The sequence below is a fragment of the Panicum hallii genome, chromosome 2 (assembly GCF_002211085.1).
Source record: "Panicum hallii strain FIL2 chromosome 2, PHallii_v3.1, whole genome shotgun sequence".
Taxonomy (NCBI): Eukaryota; Viridiplantae; Streptophyta; class Magnoliopsida; order Poales; family Poaceae; genus Panicum; species Panicum hallii.
The window spans coordinates 10,303,299-10,311,856 of record NC_038043.1 but is presented as its reverse complement, the minus strand read 5'-3'; the positions used below and the strand labels follow the sequence as shown (position 1 = coordinate 10,311,856).

General features: G+C 44.9%; 1 pseudogene; it reads left to right on the top strand.

Moving 5' to 3' along the window:
- Positions 1-4,224: 4,224 nt before the first annotated feature.
- LOC112882982 lies at positions 4,225-5,590 on the top strand (annotated as a pseudogene).
- The last annotated feature ends 2,968 nt before the right edge of the window (positions 5,591-8,558 follow it).

Genomic DNA, 8,558 nt, shown 5'->3' with positions numbered 1-8,558 from the left:
GAGGGCAAAGACATACTCCAAGAGATTCATGAAGGCACTTGTGGCAACCACGCGGCATCACGTACACTAGTCGGGAAGCATTCAGATCAGGGTTCTACTGGCCAACAGCTTTGGCAGATGATGAAGACTTCGTCCACCGGTGTACCAACTGCCAGTTCTTCAGCAAGCAAGCTCACATCCAGGTGCACAATCTCATCACCATGCCACCTTCCTGGCCGTTTGCATGCTGGAGCCTGGACATGATTTGGCCTTTAACAACAGCGCCATGAGGTTTTACTCATATGTTGGTAGCCATCGACAAGTTTACAAAGTGGATCGATTACACGCCGATTACAAAGCTCTCAGCAGACAGAGTAGTCGACTTTATCTGCGATATCCTGCATCGGTTCAGCTTCCCCAACACTATCATCAGATACCTGGGATCAAACTTCCACTCTCACGAGTTTTGGGAATTCTGTAAGAGAAGAGCCATTGAGGTCAAGTACGTTTCGGTGGCTCACCTGCGGGCCAATGGCTAGGTTGAGCACACTAATGGCTTGATCCTCGATGGATTGAAGAAAAGACTTTATGACACGAATAGCAAAAAAGATGGCAAGTGGATCCACGAGTTGCCACTAGTCATCTGGGGGCTTCGCACTCAACCGAGCAATGCCACATGACAATCTCCCTTCTTTCTTGTCTACAGGTCAGAAGCTATCCTCCCTGCGGACATCATGTGGAAATCTCCAATACTGGAGATGTACGAAGAGGGCGAGACATACGCGGCATGACAACTCGAGCTCGAGTCTACTAAAGAGGTTAGATGCAATGTTCTAGTTCAGTCATCCCGCTACCTGCAAGGCATCCAACGATACCATGACCGCAACGTCCAAGAGAGATCCTTCAACATCGGTGATTTAGTCCTCTGTCGCATCCAAGATGAGACTGAGCTGCACAAGCACAACTCGCGATAGGAAGGGCCTTTCATCGTCTCCTAGATTAAAAGTTTCAGGGACTTGGCATCTAGCTGAGGCTTCAGTCGGAAGAGATAACATAATAGATTGAAATGGGGTTGGATGCCCGGAAACGCTTCACAAAGGTGAACAAAGATGGAGATATGAACAATCGAGTTCGGATTCAAATGAAAAACCTTGAACTTGTGGAAGTGGAGGAGGCCACAGAAGAAGTCTGAAGTGGGGAGGGGGTTGCTAATCCCCATTTGGCAAAATAAGAGAAAAGCATGGTTTCGCCGGTAAGTTTGTAGGGAGACTCATCCTTACCTGCGGGATGCCATTGAACCATCTCCTTCTCCTGGAGGAGTCCTTCCGCCACAAGCCGGAGAAGATCTCTTTGGTTGCACTTGGATCGCCTCCAGGTGTCGTCAGCGCCGGCGTCGGTTCTCCCTACCTTGAAGGGGGGAGATTGCTCGCCCTGGTCATCTCAGGACCACTTCTTGCTTCCGCCTCTCCCCGTAACAGCTTTTTTCAGCATTTTCTTGCGGAAATCGATGAGTCTCTTCTTGCACATGCACTCAGGGGCTCGCGAGGAGGGAGGATTAGCCTATACGGCGGTGGATCGAGGTGCTCGACTACTGATTTGTGAAGAAATGGCAAATTTGGCAAGATGGCGGCGGTGCTAGGGCTCTTGCGGAGCAGATCTAAACCAAGAAGGCAAGAGCGCTAGCATCTGAAGGGGTGAAAACCCTAGAGTTACCGCGGGGTTAAATAACCAGCAGCCGCTACAGTGAAGATCAACGGTCACTGTGCAGAAGCCGAAGAGTCCATCTTAGGATGAGATTTATTTTGAGCGGTAATTTAGGATTTTTTTGGGAAAATTAATTGTTTAACCATTTTTCAGGGATATCATCCTAAAAAAGGGATTTTCGAATTTCTGAGCCAATTTACCTATTTTATCCATCAGTTGAAACTCTTAACATATTCTAAATGCATACCACGACCTTTTGGATATTTTTTTTCAAATCCTAAGATTTGGATTCAAGGCTCGGGGGCTGCGGGACATATGTCATCAATGGCTTATTTTTCAAATTTTGGAAGATAAGGACCAGAAGATTCAAGACTAATTTGACCCTCGGCCTGATTTTTCGATTCAACCTAAGAATCGGGGGCTATTCCATATGGAGTGCAACTTTTATTGCACCCCATATAAAATAAGACTTAAAGCTACTCGGTGCATGAGCACCTCATAACCTTGAGGCAGCCAAGGAAGTACTTAGAAAACATCTTCAAGATGAAGTTTCAGAAGGACTCGAAGACGCCTTCTGAAATACTTGGAAGTCTACAGTACTCGACTACGAATAGCTGGGGCTTGTCGGACCCAGGCCACGGGATTATGCATATGGCATAGAATACTCTAGGATAAGGGATGGAGCATGTCTCCATACCTTATAGGTGTTGTCAGATACTAGTAGGACTAGTCGGAACAAAAGTAAACTACCCGAATAGTACTTCGGTAGGAGTTCTAAGTTTATATGTGGCTAGAATATGTGTAACCTTGTCCCTCACACTATATAAGAGCTGGCAGGGACCCCCTCCAAAACATAATCAATCTAAGGCAATACAAACCACCACACAGGACGTAGGTTATTGCGCTCCTTACGGCCCGAACCTGCCTAAATCTTTGTGTTCCTTGCACCTTCGAGTTTCTGATCTCGGCGGCACCTCACCTACAACCTACCATCTCGGTCGGTGGGCTTAGCGGTAAAACACCGACACAAAGAGATAAAGAAAAACCATAATGCTGTATTGCTCAAAAAATATCACCCGATAGAAAGAAACATAGGAAAAGGAGATGCTAAGATCAACTCCAGCAATAGCCCCTAAATCAGACCCTCTAAATACTTAGTGGGGCTGTCTCTATTTTGTAGGGGCTTTCAAATTTTTTCAACTCCAGCATTAGCCTCCAATTCCAACTTATAATAGAGAGCTCCTTAGATACTCTAGAAATGGAGGGTGGTCCGGTGGAGGAGGGGATTTGGAAGCCTTCCCAAATAAAATAGAGGGTCTAGCTTGAGAGTATGTTGGAGTGTAATTTTTTTAACCTTTCAAATTTGAGATAAAGGGATATTTGGAGGATCTGCTGTACGACCAAAGAAAAAAGAGACGCAGCGGCAGACACAGAGAGTACAACGTGATTACAAAAGAGCGACGGAAGCGATAGACAGCAAAAACGCTAGCGATCAAGGATCTGTGATGTACAGTAAGTCAGGAGGAAGAAAGAAGGAATTTTACTTGGAACATGAAGAGGCCGAAAGAGAGAAGCAAACAGGCTAAAAGAGGGTAGAAGCCAAAGTTTAGGATTGTTTTTTTAAATCATACACCCACGAGAGGCACCTAAAGACTCTAACCTACAAGAAGATGACACGTGTCCTCACCTGCTCAGGCACAGCGGAGAGGAGTTGCTGTTGGTCGCTGCTGGACGTTTCGCGAGGACACGTTACTTGCTTGCATTATGCACCGTACTCAAACCAATCGGAAGCAGTAAATCGAGAATCGGATGTACGAATTTTTTTACTGACGTGGATAGTATGGCTGGCCTTGGAGGCGGCGTGCTTTACTGATTCTAAATAAATAAGGGTGAATTTCTACAAAAGCGAAGTTTTCCCAATGAATGTAAGGGAGACCCATGTTCAGAAAGTGTCCAAATTTTGGGCGGCCCAATAGGTTCAGAAACCATACACTTTTTCCTATGTTTTATGAATATATTTTATGAAGAAAAACGGTTCCTTCAATTTTCTGTGGAACTTGTCAAATTTGACTGTTCCTCCATTTCAACGTTGTATAACATCAGCAAAACGGAGGAATCGAGGGTCTGATTGGTTAGCTTCCAATTTTTTCCGAACCAAAATCAAGGCATGTCAATAAAATTTAGCTATCAATTGGTTCATGTCTAAGAATTGGTCACTTCAATATTTGTGACTAAAACCATAGCAAATTATTAGAGACTTCTTAAACCTTATAAGAGGAAAAAATTGGTTGTCATATTTTGGCACTAAGCCAAATAAGTACCTAAATTTCTTACCCACAATTTGGTAATGTCTACAATTTGGCATACCCATAGTTTGGCTTGCCATGATTTTAGCTTGCAAAATTTAGCATCCAACCAATCAGAGTCTGTGAAAAAAAACTCCTATCCAAACGGGGCCAAAAAAGCAATCGACTGGGTCGTGGGCTGTGCTGCCTACAAATACCAGCCAGGCATCCTCTTCATATAAATTCAGAGAGACGGATCAGAACTTGAGAAGCAATGGAGCAAGAAGCCGACGCCGAGTTGCCCCACACTCGCGGCGAGATGCTGCAAGCCAGCATTGATCTGACGCATCACACCCTGAGCTACGTGAAGTCCATGGCCCTCCGGTGCGCCGTCCAGCTCGGCGTCGCCGACGCGATCCGCCGCGCCGGGGGCGACGTCTCCCTCGACGGCCTGGCCGCCGCGCTCTCCCTGGCCCCGAGCAAGCTCCCCTACCTGCGCCGCGTGATGCGGCTGCTCACCGCGTCAGGCGTCTTCGCCCAGGCAGGCGGCGGCGGGTACCGCCTCACGCCCGTCTCCACGCTGCTCCTCAGCGACGGCGGCGGCGGCTGCAGGAGCCTGCAGCAGCTGGTGCGGATCCAGCTGTCCCCGTTCTGCGTGTCGCCGGTCACGAACCTCGCCGAGTGGTTCTCCAGGGACGAGGAGACGCCGTTCGCGATGACCTTCGGCACGGGCCACTGGGATTTCTGCGTCCGCGACCCGGGATTCAGCGCGTTCTTCAACGGCGCCATGGCGTGCGACAGCCGGTTCGTCATGGACGCCGTGATCCATGAGGTGGGCGGCGCTTTCGACGGAGTCACGTGATCACGTCCATGGTGGACGTCGCGGGTGGCACCGGTGGAGCCGCGAAGGCGGTGGCTGCGGCGTTCCCGCAGATCAAGTGTACGGTGCTCGACCTTCCCCACGTGATCCATGGCGTTCCGCCGGCTGATGGCCGGGTCGAGTTCGTTGCAGGTGACATGATGGATTTCATTCCCCAAGCAGATGCTCTCTTGCTTAAGGTGATTCTAATGATCTTCCAAACAACGAACTTGCATTCACATGTTTGAGGTGGTAAAAAGTTGACGTTGATTGCAGTCCGTGCTACATGATTGGAGTGATGAGGATTGCGTACGCATCCTAAAGCGATGCAAAGAGGCGATTTGTCGCGGAGAACAGGCAGGAAAGTTAATCATCATCGATCTGGTGGTTGGCTCCTCCTCTTCGCGAGCAACAACGTGCCATGAGACACAGCTCTTGTTTGATCTGTTTATCTCGACGCTGACTCAAGGCAGGGAGCGTGACGAGAAAGAGTGGTGTAAATTGTTCAAGGAAGTTGGATTCAGTGACTATAAGGTCACATCTGTGTTAGATATACGATCTGTGATCGAGGTGTTTCCCTAGATCAGCTCATCAGCTATCCCTTACCTTTCAGTCAGCACCAAGAAATGCCAATACATCGTTGGATCAAGAGTTGATGAAGGTCCGAATATTTTTCCGTGCAAGTCCCTTTTTCTGGGGCACTTTGAAGGTTTCAAGCTTCTTCCTAGTTCAAAAGGACGGAGCTCGCTTATGTTTCTCTTTATACCGGCTTACTTCCATATTTTCGCTGATGTTGTACGTATATTTGTGAATTTACGATTATTTGTGAAGTTCTCCTAGTCTAGAGAGTCCTCTGATGAACTTTTTCGAATCATAGTATAGGCTCAAACTTTTTCGAACCATACTACAGGGCTATAGGCGCACACGCTTACAAATTTTCTCACTCCTGCAAACACATGCAAGCACATCTCACCTCTTTAGGGAGTGTTTGGATCCCAAGCGCTAAAATTTAGCACTATCATATATCGTATATTTCGATATTACGAGGACTAAACATAAGCTAATTATAAAACTAATTGCAGAAGCCTAGGACTAATTTGCTAGACGAATATATTAGGTCTAATTAATCCATAATTAGCAATGTTTACGGTAGCATCATATTGGATAATCATAGATTAATTAGGCTTAATAGATTTGTCTCACGAATTAGCCTAGAAGTTATGCAATTAGTTTTACCATTAGTCTACTTTTAATACTCCTAATTAGCAACTAACGATGTGATATGGCTAAAGTTTAACCCTGCCGGATCTAAATAGGGTCTTTGAATTCCTTGGAAATACTAGAAATACTAGGCCATTATATCTCAATAATTGATGAAGTTATTTCGCACGTCTCATTGTCGACACGTGTCTTCGCTGCTATTGAAAGAATAATTAATTGTAAATATGATCACCCGCTAAATCTTAGAGTCGAATCGAGGTGGACCGGTCAAATTGCAAAACAATATGGCACCATGCTCTCTTGTATTTAGCAAACGTATACGAGTTGTATTTGTTTTTTAACTGTATATATACCAAGGAGAGAATCATGGTCCGATAAAAGAGGACATAAAATCATCTTTTGGCAGTTCGATTGGATATGAAGGGTCATCGAGCCGTGCATGTCAGTCGCTTTTTTAATTGTCCTGTTTCTATCACCGCTACTCCCCAACGCTCTGCATTGTGCGCTCGCTATTCTATTTCTGACTGTTCCGTCTCTGTCACTCCCACTCGCCAACGCTCTTTCCATGTGCCCTCGCTGTTCTAGGCGGGACAATAAAAAAACGACTAACATTTTAGTATTAGTATAGGACGGGTTGCCTTTTGCACGACTCGATCACTCGATGACCCTTTATTATATATTAGTTCTTTTGGATGCCCTGGTTTGGTGGGCTTGCATTGTCTCACTGGGCAGAGGGAGGATATAGCTCAGGCCATCTCCAATAATGAGTCGATGCATGAAGGAAAAAGTTAGCCTTAGCCATGCTAGATGGCGCATGGATTGAAATCTTGACTGAATTGAACAAAGGTCCTACGCGCATCGGCCGGGGCATCTCTTCATTGGAGCTCGTCCAATTGCAGGCGCCAGCGCCTCCGCTTTCCTCCGCCTCCCCCGGCTCCGCGCCAGTCAAATTATTGATGTTGGCAATTCATAACCAGATATACATTCCAGTCGAAGAGAACGTGTTCATCATAGAAGTTAAGGGTCTGTTTGGTTCGGTTCAGATGTGGCTGTGAAAAAAACTGATGTGAGCTGTGAGCTGTGGAAAAACTGCTGTGAGCTGGGAGCTGTGAGAAAACTGAAAACCGTTTGGTTCAAATGACTGTGAAGTATAAAATATCTATAATGCCCCTGAAGGCATGTGAGATTGTTTATATGCAAAATGATCATAAAAGTTCGTAATGTTCACTGATTTACATATTGACCATATTTGGAAGTATAACTTAATTATTTTTAAATTTTGCATCCACCATTAACATATAATCCACATAAGTACAAAGATAGTAGAAGAAAAGATATATGGTTCATATGGGATCCTCATTTATCTCCCTCTCGCATTAACCAAAGCATCAGCTACCTAACTGCGAATGGTATTTATAGTATCCTCATTCTCTTCCTCTGGATTCTCATCTTCTTATGTTTGTGCTATGGCAGATGTCTCTTCTAGTAGGTAGTCCTTATCAACATCACATCTATCGAACTTCTTATCATGTAACTTACTATCACGAATAAAATTATGTAATACCATACAAGCAAGAATAATATGCTTCTGAGAACGAGTAGGAAAAATAGTGATGCCTTTCAAAATACGCCACTTCTGCTTCAAGACTCCAAAAGCCCGCTCAATGACATTTCGAAGGGATGAATACAAGAAATTGAACATCTCGTACTTCCCTTGCGGAGGAGTGGTGAAATTCTGGAATATGGCATGTGCTTTCTTTGAAAGGGGCAAGGTATTCTATTCGGTTTGGATAACCAGAATCCACGAGATAATATTTTTCTATAAAAGAAGGATTAGCAAAAGCAAATAATAATAGAAGTATTGATAACTTTGTAAGAAACTATTTTTACCTTTGCCCAGAGAGGTACACGAAAAGAAGGAAAGTTTGCTAATGCATGATTGAGGGTCCGTGTGTCATGTGCAGAACCTTACCAGCAATAACGAAGATAAATCTCATGTTAAAGTCACAAATAGCTACGACATTCTAAGATGTATATCCATATCGGCATGTATGGTTAACCAGTTCCTCTGCTGGCACTTCAACTTTAACATGTGAACCATCTATAGCTCCAATAGCGCCTCTGAAATAAGGCCAGAAACGGTCCTCTTTGATCTTTTAATGCTCAGTACTGAAAGTAGGATCCCTTAGTTTGATATTGTCCTTTGCTAACTTGCACAAACAATTCAATACTAGCAAGTCATGAAGTGACATAAAAACCTCAAGGCTCATCCGAAACATTTTGTAACAGTACCTCGGTCGACACATGCACCTCATAACCTATTGAAGTCCAGTTTCTGGTGTTTCCCTATATTCTTCTTTGTTCAAATACCGCTCGGTGTACGGGTACCCCATTTGACCAATAATGGTAGCCTGTTGGGAAAGTTCAGCTAGAAGCAATAGTCCTATCTATCCCTTTTTGGCCAAATCTTCCATGTGGCCATCCATCTAGATAAGATATTAAAATATTAA